We start from the raw sequence: 26,000 nt of genomic DNA on the forward strand, positions 1-26,000 counted from the left end.
GGCTTGCCGTCATTCATCTCCGGACATCCCATCCGGAGGGACCGATATCCCAACAAACTCCCCCTTCACTTCGGCATGGGATGTCTCTCCAATCCGATCCTCTTCCGGCATGCTTCCAGCTTGTCGGGTGTGAGCACTTTGGTCAGCATATCTGAGCCGTTTTCGTCCGTGTGGATCTTCGTCAGCACGAACTCCTGGTCTTCTATCCTTTCCCGGATCCAGTGATATCTTCGCTGGATGTGCTTCGTCCGGGAGTGATAGGCCGCGTTCTTCGCAAGGTGGATGGCACTCTGACTATCGCAGTAGAGTCGGTACTCCTCCTGCCGGATACCGAGCTCTCTAATGAAGTCCTTCATCCATATTATTTCCTTGCCGGCTTCAACAGCCGCCATGTACTCCGCCTCCGTGGTTGACAACGCAACCGTCTTCTGCAGCCTCGACTGCCACGAAACAGCTCCCCCTGCATACGTCATCACATACCCTGATGTGGACCGGCTGGTATCTGCATCAGCCGACATATCCGAATCGGTAAAGCCGTCGAGTTCGGGCTTACCGGAGCCGAATCGGAGGCACACGTTTGCCGTGCCCTTCAGGTATCGGAGTATCCACTTGACCGCGTTCCAGTGCTCTTTTCCGGGATTGCTCATGTACCGGCTCACCACTCCGACTGCATATCCTATGTCCGGTCTTGTACACACCATTGCGTACATCAAGCTTCCGACGGCAGAGGCATATGGTACTTTCATCATGTCCTCCTTCTTAGCCTTTGTCTTAGGGCTTTGCTTGCTGGACAACTTGCAGTTTGCCGGGAGGGACGATCCGACCGGTCTTGCTTCCGACATGTTGAACCGTTGAAGCACCTTTGTCACGTACTTCTCCTGTGACAGCCACAACTGCTTCTTCTTCCGGTCCCGGATGATGTGCATCCCTAGTATTTGCCTCGCCGGACCCAGGTCTTTCATTGAGAAGGTTCGGTGAAGAGCCTTCTTCAGCATCCGTATCTTGACCTGGTCCCGTCCGACGATCAACATGTCGTCCACGTACAGGAGGAGTATTAGAGAGTCTCCTCCGTCGAACTTCTTCACAAACACGCAGTGGTCGGACTGCGTTTTGTGGTACCCTTCATCGGTCATGAAGGAGTCAAACTTTCGGTACCACTGCCGGGGAGCCTGCTTCAAACCATAAAGGCTCTTCTTCAACCGGCATACCAAGTGCTCCTTCTCTTTCTTCTCGAATCCTTCCGGTTGCTGCATGTATATCTCTTCTTCGAGGTCACCGTGAAGGAATGTCGTCTTCACGTCCATCTGTTCTACCTCGAGGTCCATGCTTGCCGCTATGCTCAGCACCGTCCGGATGGAGGTCATCTTCACTACCGGGGCAAATATCTCGTCGAAGTCGACGCCCTTCTTCTGCTGGAACCCCTTCACCACGATCCTGGCTTTGTATCTCGGGGGGTTTCCGGCATCTCCCGGTTTCAGCTTGAACACCCACTTGTTACGGAGTGCCCGTTTTCCTTTCGGCAACTCCACAAGTTCATATGTGTGGTTCTCATGCAGGGAATCCATCTCCTCCTGCATGGCACTTAGCCACCTGCGGCTATGGGTGTCATGCTTCGCTTCTTCAAAGCTCTCCGGCTCCCCCTCGTCGGTTAGCAGCACGTGCTCTGGTTCCGGAAATCTCCGGGGGGCCCTTCTCTCTCTTAGAGGATATCTCCGTTCCGGAGCTTCGGTAACCGGTTCTTCCGATTCTTCTTCGTCCGAATCCATTTCGGGATCGGAGCCGGTTCCGGTATCGTTTTCATCTTCTTCGGCCGGTTCTGTTTCTTCACCGTCTTCGGCCGGATCCTCGAGTGCTAACCGGTCCCTTGCCGGTCGGGACTGCTCCTCGTAGAGTTGATCCTCACCGGTCGACTTGGAGCTCTTCATCTTCTTCTCCGACTCCCAGTCGGCGAGTGTCTTGTTCTCCATGAAGATGATATCACGACTCCGGAATATCTTCTTGTCGACCGGGTCCCATACTCGGTAGCCGAACTCGTCGTTGCCGTAACCGAGGAATATGCATGGCCGGGTCTTTGGATCTAGCTTTCCTCTCCGGTCCTTTGCCACATGTACATACACTAGACACCCGAACACCTTCAGATGCCGGTAGGACACTTCCTTACCGGTCCACACTCTCTGCGGCGTGTCTCCGTCCAAAGGTACTGAGGGTGATCTGTTTATCACGTATGTCGCCGTCGACATTGCCTCATCCCAAAACCCCTTGGGTAATTTCGCATGCGCCAGCATACTCCGGACCCTCTCCATTATGGTCCGGTTCATCCTCTCGGCCAGCCCGTTCAGTTCCGGCGTCTTCGGCACTGTAAACTCGAGCCGGATTCCCTTCGAGCGACAGTACTCCGCGAACTGCCCCCGGTATTCCCCTCCGTTATCCGCTCGTATCGCTTTCAGCTTCTTGCCGGATTCTCTTTCCACTCTCGCGTGGAGTTCTTTGAAGACGGACAATACTTGGTCCTTTGTCTTCAACGGTGCCGTCCACAGCTTCCGGCTGTGGTCATCAATGAATGTCACGAAGTACTGGGCTCCGCCATGTGACTTCGTTTCTACTTGACACACGTCAGTGTGCACCAACTCCAATGGTGCGCTACGTCTCGTCGGTGGCCTTGAGTGGAAGGAGGTCCGGTTTTGCTTACCGGCCAGACAGTCGGTGCACTTCTCCAGGTGCACATGCTTCACTGGAATGAGGTTGTCTTCTGCAAGCCTCTTCATCCCCTTCTCACTCATGTGGCACAGTCTCTTGTGCCACAGCTCACCGGCAGTGTCGGCTGCCACGTTCAACTCTTCCGGACACAACCGGGCATTCATAAGGTACAGTGTGTTGACTTTCCGGGCCCGAGCCACTATCAGGCTCCCCTTGCTGAACTTCATTACGCCGTTCCGGATGCTACCTGTGTAGCCTTCATCGTCTAGCCTCCCGGCCGAAATCAGGTTCAATCGAACCTCCGGAACGTGTCGAACATCCTTCAACAGCATCTTGCATCCGGTTGATGTCATCAGCCACACGTCTCCTATGCCGGCAATCCGGCACGTACCTTCATTTCCCATCCGAACACAGCCATGCTCACCGGCTGTGTAGGATGAGAAGTATTTCTTCTCCGGGGTCAGGTGGAACGACGCTCCGGAATCGACCACCCAGGTCATCTCTTCACCGGCAAGGTTCAGCTGTGTCTCTTCGGTAATGAGCATTATCTCTTCTTCACTTGCCGCGAGTGCCGTCGTTCCTTTCCGATCCTGCCCTCGCCGATCCGGACCTCTCCGGTCCGTGGCTCCCCGGTATGCACCGTTTCGCTCCGGTGACTTCTTCGAATCGGTGTCGTCGGCTCCGTTGTCTTTTCGGTAATGCCGACAATTCTTCCGGAAGTGCCCCGGCTTCCCACAGTGGAAGCATGTGGGTCTTCCTCTTGACTGCGACCGGGTCCCCGACTTCTCCCGTCTTTGCGGACTCCGGTTCCATTGTCTTCCCCGTTCCGATTCGGTAAGCAGCGCCTTCGAGTCGGAGGCCGGTTCTTTATCTCTCCGACGCGCTTCTTCATTCAAAATACTTGTCTTTACCGTTTGTAGAGACAAGTTATCTTCGGTGCAGGAGGTGCTGAGAGTCACCACCAAGTTCTCCCAGCTTTCCGGCAATGTACACATCAAGATGATGGCTTGCATTGCATCCTCCAACGGGAACTTTATCGCCGCAAGCTGGTTCACGAATCCCATGAACGTGCTTACGTGTTCCACCATACTCTCGCCGTCCCGGTACTTGAGGTTCACTATTTTACTCATCAGGGAGGTCCGGTTCAACGCATTCTTCCTCTCGTAGAGGCCCGACAGCTTCTTCCACATCTCATATGCGTTGGTGTCGTTCGCCACATGTTGTAGAACGCTCACGTCTACGTATTGCCGAATGGTTGCAACGGCTTTCCGGTTCAGAAGCCTCCATTCCGACTCAAGTACTCCCTTCGGTATTTCCGACCTGTCAATCGGTTCGTACAGGTCCCGAACAATCAGAAGATCTTCCATCTTGATCTTCCAGTCGGCGTAGTTCTGCGCATTCAGCACCATCATCCCCGGCTGCCCGCTGCTGCCGCCTTCCATTTTCTGTGTTACCGTCGCTCTGATACCACTTTGTTGAAAAACCCGCTCGGCCACAACCGAGGAAAAGGATCAACTCTCAGAAAACGGGAAATGCAAAATGCACGAAGACAATAGAGAGAGAGGTACACAGGATGTTTTACGTGGAAAACCCTAAATGGGAAAAACCACGGGAGTCCTCAAACTCCAACTGTCACTATAAACAGAGATGTACAATGGTGAAGCTACAAGGCAACAACCTTGAGCTCACTATCTTCGCCACAGGCGGCGGTAATACACAGAGGCCACGACCTCTTCGTCTCTCTCTCTCTCTCTCTCTCTCGGCTGCTCACCTCACTCCCTCTAAGTGGGAAAAACAGAAAAATATGAGCAGCAACTTTTCAGCAACTCCAAACAGTTTGCCCTAAGTCATATTTATACACATATGACTTTCGGGCTATTTACAAATATAGCCTCAAGGGCCCTTGGCAAACATATTCACAAATATGTCCCCGCATCCGGATCTCTCTCCGGGTACATACATCATCCGGCTCCGTAGCCGGGTCTTCATCATCCGGCTCCGTAGCCGGGTCTTCGTCATCCGGCTTCATGCCGGGTACTCTTCATCCGGCTCCATGCCGGGTACTCTTCATCCTCCGGTTCCGTAACCGCAACCGGGCTTGCCGTCATTCATCTCCGGACATCCCATCCGGAGGGACCGATATCCCAACACTACCATCATGCATCCAAACTTGGACCGATTGGTATCGATATTAGCCGACATGTCCGTAAACCCTTCCAACACAGGGTTACTTGAGCCGTATCTAAGGCATACACTTGAGGTACCTCTCAACTTGTTGTTTATCGGCAAGATCATTTTTACTACCAGGGCAAATATTTCATCGAAATCTACACCTTTTTTTGGTGGAAACCCTTCACCACGATGTATGCTTTGTACGTGGGTGGATTCCTAGCTTCTCTTGGATTCAGTTTGTAAAACCACTTGTTTCGGAAACCTTCTTACCTTCCAGCAACTCAATCAATTCATATGTGTGGTTCTCATGCAAGGAATCCATCTCGTCTTGCATGACATGTAACCACTCTTTGTTGTATGTATCTTCCTTAGCTTCCTTGAAGCTTTCCGGATTCCCCTCATCGTTTATGAGAGCATATTCTTTTTCTGGAAATCTGGGGGGGGGGGGGCTTCTATTCCCTAGGGGATATCTCTTGCCTTGATTCTCCTCAACTGGCTATGTCTTCTACCGGCTCCTCATCCAAGTCCGATTTGGATCCCTATTCAGATCCGAGTTCCGGACGCCTTTTGGTTGATCTGGCTTTGGTCTCCAGATGTCCTCTAGCCGATCCAGTTGGCCAATTATTTTCTTCAGCTAACATCCAACTTCCGGCCGGTTGGGTGTGTATCTCATCTGGCTGTTCTCTTCTGGTCGGCTGGGAGAATGATCTTGGCTTCTCCGTCTCCCAATCGGCAATAGTCTTTTCTTCCATGAAGATTATGTCCCAGCTCCTGATGCCCTTCTTGTCAATCAGGTCCCACAGCCGGTAGCCAAATTCATGTTTGTTGTACCCCAAGAAGATACACGGTTGGCTCTTAGGATCCAAATTTCCCCTAGGGTCCTTGGCAACATGCACATAAGATAGGTAACCAAACACCCTGAGATGTCGGTATGACATATCCTTTCCCATCCACACTCTCTATGGGATTTCATCATCTAAGAGCATTGAGGGAGATCTGTTTATTACGTAAACAACTGTTATCAACAAATCAGCCCAAAAGGTTTTCAGTGACTTGGCATGTGCCAACATACATCAGACTCTCTCCATCACGGTTCGGTTTATCCTTGTGTTCATGAGTCTCTGGCACTGTATACTCCAACCGGATACCTTGTGAATGGCAGTGTTCTTTGAACTACCCATTGTACTCGCCTCCATCGTCTATGTTGGCTGGTGGGCGGAGTATGAAAGACAAGTGGGGGACGAGTTAGAAGCAACATTTAAGCTATTAGTATTAGTTATTAATTAGCTAGAATTAAAATAGGAATGAACGGATCCAGAAGAGTTGCACCGATCCGAATCCAGACTGATTCATAACCGGTTGCCAATATGGCACCGTTTTGTAAACAAAACTGGATGCCTTTAAAAGGATCCGAAGAACAATGTATTAAGGGACATAATTAATATAAATGAAGTAGGCTTTAAGATTATTGTGTATTTATGTACTTTCCGTTTTCTGCATACTATCTTAGTACCTTACGCGTGTAATAAATTCATGTAGGTTGTTAATCCGGAACCAACCGGATAAAATTATATCTGTGTCGGAAGCATTAAACCCGTAACCACCCCTTTGGTGAAGTGATCCGGAAGGACACCCTCTATTAGTGGCTAGTCCGGCCTAGGAATAACACAGTTTTGGCGACCACGATTCCTATAGAGCGCAGTGACCATCGGGGAATGGATGACTAGACTGACAAACGACCCAATCACCGAACGAGCGAGAAGACTAGTCGAAAGACTACGGTGGGAGACCTACCAGCAAGCGGCCGAGGAGATTCAATAGGACTGGTCTTTTCCCAGAACGATTTGGCCGAGGAGTCACTCCAGTTGCAAAATCAACAATATACCGACGAAGGCAGTAGCATGAGTAGTTTACGGTAGGCAGAATCGATATTGCAAACCCTCAACACAAGCGCCGGAGAATAAGAAGCCTTTTCCAACTTTGAGTCAGATCGTACAGTGAGTACAACGTGCAGTCAAATTATCGAAGCAGTCACAAAACCTCGAAAAATTTGGAGGAAGATGGTTCGGAGAACATATCGATAGCGGAAGCGGAAACAGCATTACCCACACCACCGGGCCACGAGATAAACTAGACCAAAAGTCGGAGAAAACGGGTGAGCGTGTATCAACACCACCACCGGACCAGCAATCCAAGAAAAAGAATGATCGCGTACCAACGCCACCACCGAACTGGAAGTCGAAGAAAGAAGAGGATCGGGCATCGACACCACTCCCAATACTACCCTTCGACGACGATACCATGCCATACCCGTACCCGAAATACCAGGACAAACCAAACGCAGAGGCACACGGATATGCTTTCCTATAGACATGGGAAGCAAACAATGTCTCGCAACGGTTGACAGAAGTAGAGGTCAAATGTGCAAAGATTGTGGAATTCGGAATGACATTGGAGGGACCAACAACAAGGTGGCCCAAAAATCACCTTCCCGAGAGCCTGGCCACATTTGAAGCCTTGCAGGATAAATTCCTACGATTGTTCCACCGACATGTGGAGCAAAGAGAGCTAGTCGTCCAATTCTATACGGTCTATCAGGAGCCCAATGAGACAGTCCCGCAATTCATTATCCGTTTCCAGACATTGCACTGGAAGCTGACAAGGGCACCTCCGGAAGATAAGGCAAAAGTGGTCTTCCTGATCACACTCCGGGAACCACTATGAACGATGCTATCAGTATTCAACTTTGGGACCAACACCAGAAATGGATTGGGCCCAGAATAGCAATCACATGGCGATGGGAGCTCTACATAGAGCGCTACCTAGAGAAGAGGACTTACGGTTTCGAAAGGCAGTCCAATGTACAACGTGCCTCGACCTCGGTCACTCTACATTACAATGCATGATGCGAACACAGTACATGATGTGCCACTCCTGGTCCCACACCATGGACCGGTGTGAGTACAACCTATTCAATCGACAAGTGGCACCGGTCCGACATATTGAGCCCTGGAGCGAGTAGCAACCGGAAGAGGAATGGTTCCGGAGGGAAGAACATTATCGACCAGAACGAAGGGACTTGTATGATGATAGAAGACGAGAGGACAACGACTGAGACTGCAACTACGGACGAGGGGAAGACTACAATCGATACAGTTACGATCACGATGTTACCCGGCCGGCAAAGGAGCAGAGACCAGAATGTGAAAGGGATGGTTATTCGGAATATATTTAATTAAGTAGATTAGATTATAATTATGTAGTAAACGGACAGACCGGAATGGGTATGCCGATCCGGATCCGGATTGATTCCAAACAGGTGCCGGTTGGCACCGTTTTGTACGCAGCACCGGTGACCTATATATAGGCCCGGTTACAATTTATAACTTTAACGGAGAATTAATATAAGCTTCTTGTTTTATCTTCGCGTATTGATTACCTTTCTGAATTAATTGTTATATCTTACGCGTGTATTAAGTGTATGCCTTATTGCTAAGTAGCTAATTAAGTCGAAGTAATCGTTGTGTCTTAAGTTATCTCGCCGTAACACCCCTTTGGTGAAGTGTCTTCCGGAGACACCCTGTGTTAGGCCATTGTCCGTCCCTAAGGATTAACACAGTTTTTGGCAAGCACGATTCCTGCACAATCGCAGCAAAGAGCGGTGGGAATGGATGACGTGACCAACGAACGACCCGGTTACGGAGCGAGCAAGGTGACTTGCTGAACGGCTAAGGAAGCGAGAGGCTTTCCAGCAAGCGGCAGAAGAAATCAGAGCGGATCGCTCATTTTCGAAAGTGATTCGAAGAGTGGCCAAGGAATCACTTCGGCTACCACAAAACGCCTACCCGGACGAAGGCAACAACCTAAGCAACCTCCGGGAAGCAGAATCCCTTCTCCAGGCATTGGCAACGGGGGAAGGTGAATCCGAAGCATTTTCGGCATTTGAGTTAGGTTCGGACGGGAAATACAACGCGCAGACGAACTACCGTAGCACTAACGACACCCTAGGCAGACCAGAGGACAAGGAGTTAGATACTTTGCCGACACCAGAACCCGAATCGACAAGGCTGGAAACTCCGGTACTAGAAGTCGACCACAATCCAGAACTAGAAGTCGACGACGAGAGACCTCCGACACAGGAAGTCGAGGAGGAGAAGCCTCCGACACCACAAGAGGAGAATGAAAGACCTCTGATAGGGACAGAAGACCAGGGAAAACCTCAGACACCACCAGAGGAGGAATGACCACCGACACCACCAGCCCGTGTACCGACACCGGACGACGATATGCCGTTCCAATATCCCAGATACTGGGATGATTCGGACGCGGAAGCCCACGTCCATGCATTTCAGCAAACCTGGGAAGCGAACCATGTGTCGCAATGCTTAAATGCAGCCGAAGAGGAACGCTCAAAACGGGCAGAGTTCGGCATGACCTTGGAGGGACCGGCCGCCAGATGGCACCGAACACAGGATCCCAGCACAATCCCCACGTTTGAAACATTAAAGACAAAATTCTTGCATTTCTTCCACAAGGAGATGGACCAACGGGAAATGGTTGGGTTATTTTACAGTATTCGGCAGGAACCAACGGAGAACATCCAACAGTTTGTCATCCGGTTCCAGCGGATACACAGTCAGCTGAGCCGGACACCACCGGAGGAAGAAACAAAGACCATATTCTTAGCAGCACTCCGGGAACCCTTACGAACGGTGTGCACCATCATCGATTTCCGCCCCAGAAGCATAGATCAAGTGATTGACTGAATTCGGGAAATGGAAAACTCGAGTTCATGGCTAACCATGGGCGCACTGCAGCGTACGCTACCGATGGAAGAGGACCTCCGTTTCCGACAAGCAGTTCAATGTACGGTATGCCTGAATGCCGGACATTCGGCGCTGGAATGCACCATGCATTCCCAATGCTTGCTCTACTACTCTAGAAGTCACATAATGGAACGGTGTGAGTATAACTTGTTAAATCGACAAGCACCACCGGTCCGAAAAATTGAACCACGGAGCAACCGGGAGGAAGAAGAAGAATGTTAGCAGCGAGAAGAGCACTACCGGCCGGCACAAGATGTCCGGTATAGCGACCGAAGAGACGCGTATGACCGGTATGATAGATAGGATAGATATCGGGACTATAATGGACGGTATGAAAGATATAACCAGGATCACTCCCTTGGTTACAACCACCGACGAGAGGACTATGGCAAGGATGATGACCAGCCCCGGCAAGGATACCGCACGAAAAAGAATTTCAATAAGAAACGTCATTTCAACAAAAAGGGGGGTCATCCACGAGAACCGGAAAAGGGCGCTTCGAGCAGCCAACCCGACCAAAACCAAGCACTTGCCCCTGGTCCCCCACCAAGCACACACTCCGAATCCAGCAACGCCCAGAAGCCGTACTGCTATTATTGTTGGCAAGAGGGTCACTATAGTAATTAATGTCCGGTGAAGAGCTACCACAAACGACCGGCGATGAACATGGTAGACGCAGACGTCGCAAACATAGAACAGGTCACTACAAGATCAAAAGGCAAAGCCACAGAGTGGGAAACTCAAGAAGCCATCCGGAAGGAGGCAACCGAATGGGTGAAGATGGCAAATGAACGGAATGCGGTTGAGCTCGAACAACAAAAGGAGAATGCCGAAGAGTTCACCGGCCCGGGGCAACCCGAAAACCCAACCTGGTAGGCATTACAAGAATGCCAAATAACGTTGCCGTTAGGCCGGTTATTGCAACTGGTACCACGGTTCACGGAAGGACTGAAGGCCGGAAGGACGGCAGCAGACACACCACCGGCTCCGGCATTCTTTTCAAATCCGGAGGAAGGACCGGTAGTGGTGGACACAAGCAGTTCAGCAGTCACAACCATCGTGAAGGGAAAAGAGCTACCCGACACGATTATCGATGGAGGATCCGGCATGAACGTGATCAGCCTCTGAATGTGTAACACACTAGGAATCTAGGACTGGGAACCGTGTCCATTTTGGCTTCGGATGGTGGACATTAGCTCAGTACGGCCAACCAGATTAATACATGATCTGGAAGTGACCATCATGGGTCACACATTTCACATTTCCGGAGTAGTTCTCCAGCTACAAGCTCAGGTAGCTTACCCACTATTGTTGGGATGGCCCTGGTTAAAAACGACACACATAAAGCAAAACTAGAGGAAGAACATAATTACGTTCCGGTGAGGAAAAGCGAAAGTACGAGTACCGACTCAACCACGATCCGGTACCGGCAAGGAATCAACGCCGCTATATGTGGAATGTGTTAACATACTGGAAGGATTGGCGGACGAAGAGGTCGATCAATACTTACAGGAAAATCCGAAGATCGTACCTCTGTTCAAGATTGATGTAGCCGAAGCAGTATCACCGTATGTACTGCAACCAGATGGGACCGACGAGGAACTGGATAAAGAGGCAATCCGGGAATTACGGAAAGCATAGGAGGCACTGGAAAAAGAAATGGCAATATCATAGGGTGTGAAAGCATCCCAACTAGAAGAGGTAAACCTAGGTACCACAGAGGACACAAGACCAGTGCACATCGCCAAGGAAATGACTTCGAAGAACAAAACGACAATGATCACACTCCTAAAAGAATTTCGCGATGTGTTCGCCTGGTCCTACAAAGACATGTCGGGACTCGATCCTCAGTTGTATCAACACCAGATACATCTGAGCAAAGACACCAAACCGGTAGCGCAAGGACGTTACCGGATGAACCCGAATTGCTGAGAGTTGGGCTTCATCCGACTGGTAAAGAAAGCCACATGGCTCAGCCCGATAGTAGTAGTACCCAAAAAGAACGGTAAGATCAGAGTGTGCATCGACTATCGGAAATTGAATGCGGCTACGGTAACGGACGCCTTCCCATTTCCATTCACGAATGGAGTTCTGGATGCGGTCGCCGGTCATAAGGTGTACAGTTTTCTAGATGGTTTGAGCGGCTATAATCAGATCCGGATGCACCCCGCGAACCAGGAGAAAACTGCTTTTGTTACCGAATGGGGAGTCTTTGTTGCCGTAGTGATGATGTTTGGACTGAAAACGGCCCGACAACCTTCCAACGGATCATCATGGAAATTTTCGGGGAATTGATTCCGGCATTCATGCAGGTGTTTTTGGATGACTTTGTTGTTTATAGCCAGGAAGGGGATCACCTTCAGTACCTCCGACTATGCCTAGAAAAATGTAGGGTTTACCGACTAAGCCTGAACCCGGCAAAATGCGTGTTCGGAGTAACCAGCGGAGCGTTACTGGGCCACATCGTCAACAATGACGGTATCGTAGTGGATCCAGACAAAGTAAAAGCAATCATGGAGGCACCGGCACCAGCCACGGCAAAGGCACTAAGCCGGTTCTTAGGAAAAATTCGGTGGCATAGCCGAATGCTCCGGTATCTAGCAGACCTGGCTACACCACTGCATGTCGCAGTACATCGGACACCGTTCCGATGGATGGACATAGAAGACCAGGCTTACCGAGCACTAAAAGTATTGTTGTCACAAGCGCCGTTGGTGCAACCTCCGGATTGGTCCAAAGAGTTCCATGTGTTTGTTGACACGTCTGACATTGCAATTGGGAGCGCACTGATGCAATTGACAGAACCGAAATGGTTCCAACCAGTCTATATACCAGCTGGAAGTTATCCCAAGTGGAACATAATTATTCCACGACGGAAAGGGAGGCTTTGGGAATGATCTACAGTGTCACCAAGTTTAGACTCTATCTGTTGGGAAGGAAATTTTCCTTTCACGTAGATCATTCGGCGCTCCTCTATTTGGTGTCCAAAGCATCACTCACCAGTAAGCTGGTCCGGTGGACGTTACTACTGCAAGAATTCGAGTTCAAGATATTCCACCAATCCGACATACGGCATGTGGTAGCAGACTATTTAAGTCGGCTAGATTCCGACGAAACCGATGACGGAGTCCCAGACGACTTTCTGGATGCAAAGTTGTTTAGAGTCACAGCAGAAACGGCAACGGATAGTTCGGTCGCTGAGGAAGACAAGTGGCTCACCAATATGCACCAGTTTCTGAGCACCGGTTTACCTCTGGAGGAGATGAACAGAGACGAAAGGAAACATTTAGCAGTTCAAAGCCGACACTTCTATCTATTGCAGGACACACTGTACCACAAAGGCGCAGATGGCATATGGCGGCGTGCAGTGCGCAATGATGAAAATGAAGTAATATTGCGCGAGGCACATTGCGGCGTGGCCGGAGGACATTATGCCGGAGACGCTACGACAAGGAAAATATGGCAGAGTGGACTATGGTGGCCAACAACATTGAAAGATGCAGTCCGGTACGCTAAAGAATGCGACCTATGTCAACGAATGGGGCAACCAACCGAACAAGCCAGAATGCCTCACCAGCTCCTACTACCGTTAGAACCATTTTAGAAATGGGGGCTAGATTTTGTCGGTCCGTTCAAACCACCGGCAATGAGAATCGGCAACCGCTACGTGATCGTCGCTACGGATTACTGCACGAAATGGGAGGAAGCGAAAGCACTACGCGACAACACCGCGGCATCCATGGCAAAAACTTTATATGAATGCATCTAGTGCCGATATGGATGTTCGATAGAGCTCATAAGTGACCAAGGTGGGCACTTCTTAGGGCAAGTAGTGGAAAGTTTGACAACATTTTATGCGGTGGTGCACAAACAGAGCACTCCCTATTATCTGCAAGCCAACGGATTAGCAGAGTCAACAAATAAAACACTACAGAATATCCTGCGGAAAATCGTCAATGAGAACCGGACGGATTGGGAAAAAAAGCGGCATAGTGCACTTTGGGCTTACCAAACGGCATATAAAACAAGTATCCGCACAATACCGTTCCGCTTAGCATTCGGATTAGAAGCAGTGATGCCGGTAGAGTTCCAGGTCTCAAGTTTACGAATACAGATTCGGGAACACCTAAATGAGAAGGAATCAGAAGCTATCCAGGTTAAACGCGTTGTGTGAATTTGAAGAACACCGGCTAGCCAGCATCATGCACCTAGAACTAGAGCAGCGGCGAAGGAAGGCGTTCGTGGATTGTCACAGAAAAGGGAACGAAAAGATGTTCGGCGTCGGTAAGCCGGTACTCGTGTTCCAGACTCGGATGGGTAAGATGCCGGGAAAGCTACGGTTTCAGTGGACCGGACCATACTGGATTACGCGAGAGTTCAATGGTTCCTACCAATTAGGGACACTTGCCAGCGAGGTTCTGGGTAAATGGGTCGACCGGTTCTGACTCAAACCATACAATGGACCCATGCCAAGAAACCCATTTGAACAAGTGAAGGGCGGCACTGAACCGGACACCAGTAAGGCGGAAGCGCCGGCAAGCGGTCCAGCGTCTGGCAAGGATCATAATCCGGATAGGGGTCTAGTGGGACCGGTCCCTAATTAGCAAAACCATTTATTATCTTTAAAAAAAAATAAAAAATAAAATCGAATCAAAGAAAATCAAAGCAAATCATGCAAGGGCGAGGAGTGAACGGACACATGCAAAAAAGAGTGAACAGGCACTTTGAAAAGGTATGTAGTGGGCTATGAATAGGGTATTAAACCGCCGCCACATGGCACGTCATTCTATTTTAGTACACGACGTGCACATGCGAGGGTAATGAAAAAAAAAACAGTCGCCAACATGCAACAAGAAGACCCCCGCCACATAGAAACCCTCACATTTCGCGAACAGAGGAGTAGAAACGCTGACAAGCGATTGAAGATCAGCAGACGCGAACCCACACACACAGAGACTCCTCACACACAACCCTCACCAGCGCTCACCGACCTCGACAAAGCCATGGACTGCCAAGCACTCTCTGAAGCAGCGAAGAAGTGGCTAAGGCAACACGGCTTAGAGGGTTTCCTCACCATCATGGAGGCGCCACCGCACCGGGAGGCGGAGAAGATAGTCAAAGAAATCGACATGGAGCTGATTACTGAGGAGGCCATCCATGCGTTGATTGGCCTTGCGGAAGGGGGAATCTTCACTATCGATAACCCTACCCCGGAACAACTCTGAAAATACTTTGGGGAATACTCTCTGGCAAGCAAGGCCTACTGGACATAGGGCGGCGAAGATCCTCTCTTTTGAGAGATTGCTCGAGTGCTCCATGAATTCGGACATGTATACTCTCGACCCCCATGCATGCCCCAGAAACGGGCCGGCTTAATCATAGCTACATATGAAGGCGTGAAGGTGGACTGGGCGGTACTAATTGCGGATGGCCTCTGTGCGGCCATCAACTCTGTCAGAGGCAAAGAGGGTCGGAAGATATGGACAGCGGTGGTGCAATGGCTCACTCTATTAGCGCCACCTATCGAGCCCGTCAAGAGCAGGAAGCGGGGAAGAACAACCGAAGGAACCCCGAAAACGGCCTCTAAACGACGACAATTGTTGGCGTCTAAGGCAACCGAAGGGAAGGCGGCTGACATGGACCTGGCGGCAAAGGAGCGCGCCAACAAGAAGCGGCAGGCAGAAACACAGGAGGAGCCACCGGTGCGGCCAATCAAGATCAGGCTTAGCCGACCGGTTCAACAAGCGCCGAACCCCTTGGCAGTGAAAATCAACATCGGGACTCAGGAGGAGGAAACGGACGAGGAACCGTTAGAGCACCTCCAGTGGCGCCAGAAGGCAAGCACCTCCGAACATGCCAAGGAGCGTTCGGACCCAAAGAAGGATGGAACGCCTGTACCCCGCCCTGAGCAGCCCGCACCAAGGATGGAACCGGAACTGGCTCGGACAGAACTGGCCATAGAGCCCCCTGCACAACAACCTCTACTAGCTGGTCAAGATACGGCAAGACCCGATATGCCAGCGCTAGAAGTACAGTTGCCGACCCCACCAGCAGGCCAAGAGCATTCAGAGGTGGAGCGGCCAATGGAGCCGCAACCTAAACGGCAAAGTGGTCACCAACAAGAGCCAGAGTTGTAGCTCGACAAAACTGGACAAAACTGACCACTGGCCAGCGACACCAACAGCCAACCCTCCGGGCAGACGCAACAACAGGGCAACGGCAACCAATGGCTCTGGTGGATTGGAGAACAGATTGCAGGAGTGGTACACTACATAGAGGCGGAAGAGAAAGCGCAGATGGACCGGTTGCTCGTCACAACCGGAGAATTAGAGACGGCCCGGTCAAGGATTCGGAGCCTAGGACAAGACTTGGACCTGGCCACAGAAGAATTAGCCAAAATGGCCTTAACCGGACCACAGCTCCAAGCACTGGTGACCCTGGTCGATGTACAGAATAAAGAAGCACCAGCACCTGTACATAGCAATAAGACCCCGGAGACGGAAACAGTCCCGGAGATAGTGGCGGCACAAGCAAAAGAGCTTACTAAATTAAGGGATGAATTGGCCGCACAGGAAGCATTACACACCCGAGAGCGGGACTTGAAGAAAGCAGCAAAAGAAGAGCAATGAAAGACTACTGAGAACCTCCGCCGGGCAAATGAGAATCTGTGGAAAGGACATCAGGCCTACGACCAGCTGAAGGAGGAGAAAGAGAAGGCGCTGCAAGAAAAGGAGAAGTTACGACGGATGGCGGAAACAAAGATCGAAAGGCTGAAAGAAGAACTCCGTCAGCAAAAGGACCGGGAAGACCGTGCTTGCCGGCAACTTAACCAAAAGCTGAAGCAGAAAACCGATGATTTTGAGCACCTGGACTGGGACTACAAGCACCTGGATATGGAGCATAAGAAACAACAGGAGAAGATGGTAGAGCTCCGGCAGGAGATACATCGGGTTGAGACGATGCTGGCGGAGGAACGAGCTGAAAGAACCACGTTGCTGGACAAAGCCGTGCAAGAACGGATGGAGCTGCATAAGTAGCATTATGAAGAGAAGGAAAGAGCGACGATGATCTTGCAAAGGCTGCAGACCACTTATCAAACCCAACTGTCACATTACCGGGAGTAGGAGGTGGATACGGTGGCACTCATCAAGCAGTTGAAGGACAAACGGCAAGCTGCAGAGGACTAATCAAAGATGGGATTGGAGCAGATCCAATTCATTGTCCAGGCATAGAGGAACAAGACCAAACGCTTGATTGACGAAAGCTCCGCGCAATGGTGGGACAAATGGGCAAAGCACATAGCTAAGCTCCAGTTGCTACGGGCAGACACGGAAAACCGGCAGAGGGAAGGCGACGACTGCTACATGCTAACGAAGGAGGACTTCACTGTCGTTAGAGAGTAGTTAGCCGAAGATTTTATAACTCTGGCGGAGGAGCAGGCAGCAATGGTCTGACAACTAGTAGCCCAGCTAGATGATGATCGACTAGATGCTCAAATCCAGTTTGAGAGCTATGAGCGGACCAAGCTATGGAGAGAAGACACAAAACAGGCGGCGACCGTCAACCTCAGCGATCAGGAGCCATCACCGGAGCAAGGACCGGACGGAGACAAGGCCGGGACGAGTAAACCGGAGTCAAATCCGGCGGAGCAGCTAACGGAGGAATCACCGCCACAACCACCGGTACCGGAAGCCGAATAGACGCCCGCTCAGGAGCAACAGTTGGAGGAGCCGCAACCACCGCAACAACAGCCGCAACAACAACAACAACCACAACAACAACAACAACAATCGAATTCCAAACAACCATTGGATACCTTGGAGTAGAGTATTCTGGACATCTTGGACGAAGGCTAAGGGCCGGATAGTGGGATTCGACGTACAAGGTACTATCCCACGGGCGTGCCATGTGATACCCGCCTGGCAAAGGAGCAGAGACCAAAATGTGAAAGGGATGGTTATTCAGAATATATTTAATTAAGTAGATTAGATTATAATTATGTAGTGAACGGATGAACCGGAATCGGTATGCCGATCCGGATCCGGACCGATTCCGAACAGGTGCCGGTTGGCACCGTTTTGTACGCAGCACCGATGACCTATATAAAGGCCCGGTTACAATGTATAACTTTAACGGAGAATTAATATAAGCTTCATGTATTGATTACCATTCCGAATTAATTGTTATATCTTACGTGTGTATTAAGTGTATGCCTTATTGCTAAGTAGCTAATTAAGTCGAAGTAATCGTTGTGTTTTAAGTTATCTCGCCGTAACACCCCTTTGGTGAAGTCTCTTCCAGAGACACCCTGTGTTAGGCCATTGTCCGGCCCTAAGGATTAACACACGACTCCTCCCTAGATTATGATCGAAGGAGAGATGACAAAAGGTACCGGGAATGACAGGAGAACCCAGATCAGGATAGACGGTACCCGGAACTCCAAAGACATCGGAACCACCGCTACCACAACCGTGAGGGAAAGTATCGTCGAGAAGAATGTCGGGAACAAGTTAGAGGGTACCAACGAGAACCGAATACAGGTACAATGGTCCCAACCCCACAACTAGAGCAACGGAGGCCAAAAGAAACCAACCGGATAATTCCGGTATTAAGCCGGGAATGATAGAAAAAGGAGAATTGTTGGGATTTTCGGTCCCTCCGGATGGGATGTCCGGAGATGAATGACGGCAGGCCTGGTTGCGGTTACGGAACCGGAGGATGAAGAGTACCCGGTTATGGAACCGGAGGATGAAGAGTACCCGGTTACGGAGCCGGATGATGAAGACCCCGGCTACGGAGCCGGATGACGAAGACCCCGGCTACGGAGCCGGATGACGAAGACCCGGCTACGGAGCCGGATGACGAAGACCCGACTACGGAGCCGGATGATGAAGACCCTGGTTACGGAGCCGGATGACGAAGTACCCGGAGAGAGATCCGGATGCGGAGACTATATTTGTAAATAGCCCGAAAGTCATATGTGTATAAATATGACTTAGGGCAAACAGTTTAGCTGTGGTTGTTGTTGCTCATTTTCTGTTTTCCACTTAGAGAGAGTGAAGAGAGCAGCCGAGAGAGAGAGAGAGAGAGAGAAAGACGAAGAGGTCGTTGCCTCTGTGTATTGCCGCCGCCTGTGGCGAAGACAGTGAGCTCAAGGTTGTTGCCTTGTGGCTTCACCATTGTACATCTCTGTTCATAGTGATAGTTGGAGTTTGAGGACTCCCGTGGTTTTTCCCATTTAGGGTTTTCCACGTAAAACATCCTGTGTATTTTTCTCTCTATTGTCTTCGTGCATTTTTTTTTGTATTTCCCGTTTTCTGTGAGTTGGTCCTATTCCTTGGTTGTGGCCGAGCACTGTTGTTTAACAAATTGGTATCAGAGCACGGTTAACACAGAAAATGGAAGGCAGCGGTAGTGGGCCTCCGGGCATGATGGTGTTGAACTCACAGAACTACGCCGACTGGAAGATAAAGATGGAAGACCTTCTCATCGTCCGAGACCTGTACGAACCGATCGACAATGCCGAGATACCCAAGGGGGTAATAGAGTCGGAGTGGAAGCTCCTGAACCGGAAAGCCGTAGCGACGATCCGACAATATGTAGATGTAAGTGTCCTGCAACATGTGGCGAACGACACCAACGCATATGAGATGTGGAAGAAGCTGTCGGGCCTCTACGAGAGGAAGAATGCGTTGAACTGGACCTCCCTGATGAGGAAGATAGTGAACCTCAAGTACCGGGACGGCGAGAATATGGTGGAACACATGAGCACGTTCATGGGATTCGTGAACCAGCTTGCGGCGATCAAGTTCCCGTTGGAGGATGCAATGCAAGCCATCATTCTGATGTGTACATTGCCGGAAAGCTGGGAGAACTTGGTGGTGACTCTCAGCACCTCCTGCACCGAAGATAACTTGTCTCTACAAACGGTAAAGACAAGCATTTTGAACGAAGAAGCGCGTCGGAGAGATAAAGAACCGGTTTCCGATCCGAAGATGCTGCTTACCGAATCGGATCGGGGAAGACAATGGAACCGGAGTCCGCAAAGACGGGAGAAGTCGGGGACCCGGTCGCAGTCAAGAGGAAGACCCACATGCTTCCACTGTGGGAAGCCGGGGCACTTCCGGAAGAATTGTCGGCATTACCGAAAGGACAACGGAGCCGACGACACCGATTCGAAGAAGTCACCGGAGAGAAACGGTGCATACCGGGGAGCCACGGAGTGGAGAGGTCCGGATCGGCGAGGGCAGGACCGGAAAGGAACGACGGCACTCGCGGCAAGTGAAGAAGAGATAATGCTCATTACCGAAGAGAGGGAGCTGAACCTTGCCGGTGTAGAGATGACCTGGGTGGTCGATTCCGGAGCGTCGTTCCACCTGACCCCGGAGAAGAAATACTTCTCATCCTACACAGCCGGTGAGCACGGCTGTGTCCGGATGGGAAATGAAGGCACATGTCGGATTGCCGGCATAGGAGACGTGTGGCTGATGACATCAACCGAATGCAAGATGCTGCTGAAGGATGTACGACACGTTCCGGAGGTCCGATTGAACCTGATTTCGGCCGGGAGGCTAGACGATGAAGGCTACACGGGTAGCATCCGGAACGGTGTCATGAAGTTCAGCAAAGGGAGCCTGATAGTGGCTCGGGCCCGGAAGGTCAACACACTGTACTTGATGAATTCCCGGCTATGTCCGGAGGAGCTGAACGTGGCAGCCGATACTGCCGGTGAGCTGTGGCACAAGAGACTGTGTCACATGAGTGAGAAGGGGATGAAGAGGCTTGCAGAAGACAACCTTATTCCAGTGAAGCATGTGCACCTGGAGAAGTGCACCGATTGCCTGGCCGGTAAACAGAACCGAACCTCCTTCTACTCAAGGCCACCGACGAGACGTAGTGTACCATTGGAGTTGGTACACACTGATGTGTGTCAGGTAGAAACGAAATCACATGGCAGAGCCTAGTACTTCGTAACATTCATAGATGACCATAGCCGGAAGCTGTGGACGGCACCGTTGAAGACAAAGGACCAAGTATTGTCCGTCTTCAAAGAACTCCACGCGAGAGTGGAAAGGGAATCCGGCAAGGAGCTGAACGCGATACGAGCGGATAACGGAGGGGAATACCGGGGGCAGTTCGAGGAGTACTGTCGCTTGAAGGGAATCCGGCTCGAGTTTACTGTGCCGAAGACGCCGGAACTGAACGGGCTGGCCGAGAGGATGAACCGGACCGTAATGGAGAGGGTCCGGAGTATGCTGGCGCATGCGAAATTACCCAAGGGGTTTTGGGCTGAGGCAATGTCGACGGCGACATACGTGATAAACAGATCACCCTCAGTACCTTTGGACGGAGACACGCCGCAGAGAGTGTGGACCGGTAGGGAAGTATCCTACTGGCATCTGAAGGTGTTCGGGTGTCTCGCATACGTGCATGTGGCAAAGGACCGGAGAGGAAAGTTAGACCCAAAGACCCGGCCGTGCATATTCCTCGGTTACGGCGACGACGAGTTCGGCTACCGAGTATGGGACCCGGTCGACAAGAAGATATTCAGGAGTCGAGATATCATCTTCATGGAGGACAAGACACTCGCCGACTGGGAGTCGGAGAAGAAGATGAAGAGCTCCAAGTCGACCGGTGAGGATCAACTCTACGAGGAGCAGTCCCGACCGACAAGGGACCGGTTAGCACTCGAGGATCCGGCCGAAGACGGTGAAGAAACAGAACCGGCCGAGGAAGATGAAACTGATACCGGAACCGGCCCCGATCCCGAAATGGATTCGGATGAAGAGGAAACGGAGGAGCCGGTTACCGAAGCTCCGGAACGGAGATATCCTCTAAGAGAGAGAAGGGCCCCCCGGAGATTTCCGGAACCAGAGCACGTGCTACTAACCGACGAGGGGGAGCCGGAGAGTTTTGAAGAAGCAAAGCTTGACACTCATAGCTGCAGGTGGTTAAGTGCCATGCAGGAGGAGATGGATTCCCTGCATGAGAACCACACATATGAACTTGTGGAGTTGCCGAAAGGAAAGCGGGCACTTCGAAACAAGTGGGTGTTCAAGCTGAAACCGGGAGATGCCGGAAACCCCCCGAGATACAAAGCCAGGATCGTGGTGAAGGGGTTCCAGCAGAAGAAGGGCGTCGACTTCGACGAGATATTTGCCCCGGTAGTGAAGATGACCTCCATCCGGACGGTGCTGAGCATAGCAGCAAGCATGGACCTCGAGCTAGAACAGATGGACGTGAAGACGGCATTCCTTCACGGTGACCTCGAAGAAGAGATCTACATGCAGCAACCGGAAGGATTCGAGAAGAAAGGGAAGGAGCACCTGGTATGCCGGTTGAAGAAGAGCCTTTACGGTCTGAAGCAAGCTCCCCGGCAATGGTACCGGAAGTTCGACTCCTTCATGACAGACGAAGGGTACCACAAAACGCAGTCCGATCACTGCGTGTTTGTGAAGAAGTTCGAAGGAGGAGACTTTCTAATACTCCTCCTGTACGTGGACAACATGTTGATCGTCGGACGAGACCAGGTCAAGATACGGATGCTGAAGAAGGCTCTTCACCGAACCTTCTCAATGAAGGACCTGGGTCCGGCGAGGCAAATACTAGGGACGCACATCATCCGGGACCGGAAGAAGAAGCAGTTGTGGCTGTCACAGGAGAAGTACGTGACAAAGGTGCTTCACCGGTTCAACATGTCGGAAGCAAGACCGGTCGGGTCAACACTCCCGGCAAACTGCAAGCTGTCCAGCAAGCAAAGCCCCAAGACAAAGGCTGAGAAGGAGGACATGATGAATGTACCATATGCCTCTGCCGTCGGGAGCTTGATGTACGCAATGGTGTGTACAAGACCGGACATAGGATATGCAGTTGGAGTGGTGAGCCGGTATATGAGTAATCCCGGCAAGGAGCACTGGAACGCGGTCAAATGGATACTCCGATACTTAAAGGGCACTTCGAACATGTGCCTCCGATTCGGCTCCGGTAAACCCGAACTCGATGGATTTACCGATTCGGATATGTCGGCTGATGCGGATACCAGCCGGTCTACATCTGGGTATGTAATGACATATGCAGGGGGAGCCGTTTCGTGGCAGTCGAGGTTGCAGAAGACGGTTGCGTTGTCAACCACGGAGGCGCAGTACATGGCGGCTGTTGAAGCCGGCAAGGAAATAATATGGATGAAGGACTTCATTAGAGAGCTCGGTATCCGGCAGGAGGAGTACCGACTCTACTGCGACAGTCAGAGTGCCATCCACCTTGCGAAGAATGCGCCCTATCACTCCCGGACGAAGCACATCCAGCGTAGATACCACTGGATCCGGGAAAGGATAGAACACAAGGAGTTCGTGCTGACGAAGATCCACACGGACGAGAACGGGTCGGATATGCTGACCAAGGTACTTACACCCGACAAGCTGGAAGCATGCCGGAAGAGGATCGGATTGGAGAGACATCCCATGCCGAAGTGAAGGGGGAGTTTGTTGGGATTTTCGGTCCCTCCGGATGGGATGTCCGGAGATGAATGACGGCAGGCCTGGTTGCGGTTACGGAACCGGAGGATGAAGAGTACCCGGTTACGGAACCGGAGGATGAAGAGTACCCGGTTACGGAGCCGGATGATGAAGACCCCGGTTACGGAGCCGGATGATGAAGACCCCGGCTACGGAGCCGGATGATGAAGACCCCGGCTACGGAGCCGGATGACGAAGACCCGGCTACGGAGCCGGATGACGAAGACCCGGCTACAGAGCCGGATGATGAAGACCCCGGTTACGGAGCCGGATGACGAAGTACCCGGAGAGAGATCCGGATGCGGAGACTATATTTGTAAATAGACCGAAAGTCATATGTGTATAAATATGACTTAGGGCAAACAGTTTAGCTGTGGTTGTTGTTGCTCATTTTCTGTTTTCCACTTAGAGAGAGTGAAGAGAGCAGCCGACAGAGAGAGAGAGAGAGAGAAAGACGAAGAGGTCGTTGCCTCTGTGTATTGCCGCCGCCTGTGGCGAAGACAGTGAGCTCAAGGTTGTTGCCTTGTGGCTTCACCATTGTACATCTCTGTTCATAGTGATAGTTGGAGTTTGAGGACTCCCGTGGTTTTTCCCATTTAGGGTTTTCCACGTAAAACATCCTGTGTATTTTTCTCTCTATTGTCTTCGTGCATTTTTTTTTGTATTTCCCGTTTTCTGTGAGTTGGTCCTATTCCTCGGTTGTGGCCGAGCACTGTTGTTTAACAAGAATCAAGTCAGAACCAAAGGGTTTACTGCTACTCCTACCGAAAGGAAGGACATTATAGTAGCCAATGATCGCCGAGGTGATGGATGTTCAACAAATCACAACAAGATCCAAAGGAAAAGCTGCCAAGTGGGAGACCCAGGAAGGAGGTCATTAGGAGGCAAGCCACCGAATGGACACAGAAAGCAAATGAACGCAACATGGCCGAAGTGAAGGAACAGATCCAGCCTTTGGAGGAACCATTACGTAGCATGGACAACGACCCCATTTGGCAGGCATTACAATTGTGTCAGATCATGTTGCCTCTAGGCTGCCTGTTGCAGTTAGTTCCCCGATTCACGGAAGTACTTAAATCTGTGGTAACATCACAAAACTCGGAGCCGGCACCAACATTCTTCTCCAACCTGGAGGAAGGACCGACAGTAGTGGACACCATCAGTCCGGTGATAACAGGGATTATCAAAGGAAAAGAGATACCCAAAACAATTGTGGATGGAGGTTTCGGAGTAAACGTGATAAGCCAACGAACCGACGACACTCTTGGTATAAGAGAATGGCAAACCGTGCCCGTTTTGGGTGTGAGTGGTGGATACTAGTTCGGTTCAGCCAACCGAACACATCCGGGACATGGAGACACTCTTGGTATAAGAGAATGGGAAACTGTGCCCGTTTTGGTTGTGAGTGGTGGATACTAGTTCGGTTCAGCCAACCGGACTCATCCGGAACTTGGAGATTACAATCAGTGGGCATGCATTTTGTATATCCGCGATAGTCCTGCAACTCAACATGCAAGGAGCTTATTCCTTGTTGTGAGGGAGACTATGGCTAAGGACGGCACATATAAAGCAAAATTGCCAGAAGAACGTCATTACCTTCCCAAGACAAAAGACGAAAGTGCGGGTACCGACCCAAGCACGCATGGATACCAATAAGGAGCTCACGTTGTCGTTGAGTGGCTCGCCTAGAATGTAGCATTGCCTAGACAAAAGATAACGTAGAAGTGAGGAAGGAATCGTTGGGATTATGGATGGAAGACACGAAAGAGTAGAGATGGCGTGAATAAAGATCGACAAGATATGGCAAGGTAGGATTTTTAAGAAATATGAGATATGGCAAGATAAGATATAAAATGATATTTGAGAAAATGTAGGAAATTTATAATCATTATCATGAAAGAGTTACAAAATGGTTGCGAGCATTATTGATTTCGAACTTTGTCTCACAAGGTAATCGCTCTTCTATTTCTTGATAGTAAGCCACAACAATCTTCACTTCAATATTTTGATGAAGATAAGAATCGAACCGCCGCCCTTCCGTTGTGAGTTGAGGAGGACAACCGCCAAGCTAGTTCTCTTCTAGTCTTTTGAAGATACCTCTCTCTCCCTCTTTGTCTATTATGATATATTATAATTCTCTCTTGATCCAATATAATTCGATTCAATCTTATTTCTTGGTATCTTTGTGACTACATCCCCTTCTCTTTTTATAGCAAAGGTATAGTCTTGCATGTGGTCCATGTGGTGCACATGCAGATAAGCTCTTGCATGTGTGCTATATGGTGCACATGTAATATATTACAATGTTTACACTATTTAATGCAAGTTCAAATAATACAACACGTATATTTTTCACCTGTTGTGAGTATTAGCTAAGTGGTAGTGATTACCTTTCTATAGTTGTTGTAATATTATGTATATAGTTTACATATCATGAATGTTTGCTAATTGGTAACATGTGAGGCTCATAAGCTGGAGGTTGTTAGTTCAAGTCTTCTCTTGTCCTCATAATATAGTGTTTTACTTTATTCACCTTATATAATGTATAATATTATAAAAACACTATCAAGATTTTTTTAATTTTAGTTATGTATTTATCTTGTTGTAGACTTTTGATGTGAAGCTTTCATACTTCACGACATCCACCCCCTCTAGACATGCACATCCTCCGGCATGTGCCACTATCTTTCTTCTTCATGTTGATCTATTGGTGGAGTTTCAAGCTCGAACCTTTTCTTAAATACTTTTATCCTCTTTCCCACTACCATGTTTAGGATTAGTGTCTTATCCA

The sequence above is a fragment of the Azolla caroliniana genome, unplaced genomic scaffold, assembly GCF_043228905.1.
Source record: "Azolla caroliniana isolate FFs.n. ecotype wild unplaced genomic scaffold, voAzoCaro1.0.p SCAF_6, whole genome shotgun sequence".
Classification (NCBI taxonomy): Eukaryota; Viridiplantae; Streptophyta; class Polypodiopsida; order Salviniales; family Salviniaceae; genus Azolla; species Azolla caroliniana.